This window comes from Poecilia formosa, unplaced genomic scaffold, assembly GCF_000485575.1.
Source record: "Poecilia formosa unplaced genomic scaffold, Poecilia_formosa-5.1.2 Scaffold1622, whole genome shotgun sequence".
Taxonomy (NCBI): Eukaryota; Metazoa; Chordata; class Actinopteri; order Cyprinodontiformes; family Poeciliidae; genus Poecilia; species Poecilia formosa.
The window spans coordinates 6,379-7,114 of NW_006801561.1; positions in this window are offsets into that span (position 1 = coordinate 6,379).

A 736-nucleotide genomic window follows, 5' to 3' on the forward strand; every position below is an offset into this window, starting at 1 on the left:
GACGTCTATATTTGGTGAGGTATCGTTGACATCTTTTATCTTCACAATCACTCTACACCTCCCTGTTAAAGGAGGCGTTCCCTTGTCTGATGCTTCAATGTCAATTTTGTAGAATTCAGATTCTTCAAAGTCCAATTCTGCTTTTAATTTGATTTGACCTGTTAACTTTTCTAATTCAAATATGCGGTAAATTTTAGGGGCCAATGTGTTAGCAATGCTGTATTCTATTTCTCCATTTGTTCCCTCATCTGGATCTGTTGCATTAACTCTTGTAACAATAGTTCCTATTGAAGCATTTTCGTATATCTGTATTTGGTAAACGTCCTGGCTGAAGTATGGACGATTATCGTTGATGTCAAGAACAGTGACTGAAACATTAAGTGTCCCTGTTCTCGGAGGTTTTCCTCCATCTTTTGCTGTAACAAACAATAACAGCGTCTTATATTGTTCCCGATCTAGAGGCTTCTTTAGCACTAAAAATGGTACTTTGTCTTCATCGCTCTGACTTAAATCTATATCAAAATAGTCATTTAATGATAACGCGTATGATCGTATTGAATTCACTCCTGCATCGGGGTCACGGGCCATTGGCAGCTGAAATCGTGTACCTACGGCAGTATGTTCAGCTATTTGAAAATGTTGCTCTGTTTTTGTAAAATTTGGGGAGTGATCATTGATATCCGTAATTTCAACAGCAACATGGTGCATCTCCAACGGATTTTCAACAATAATTTTA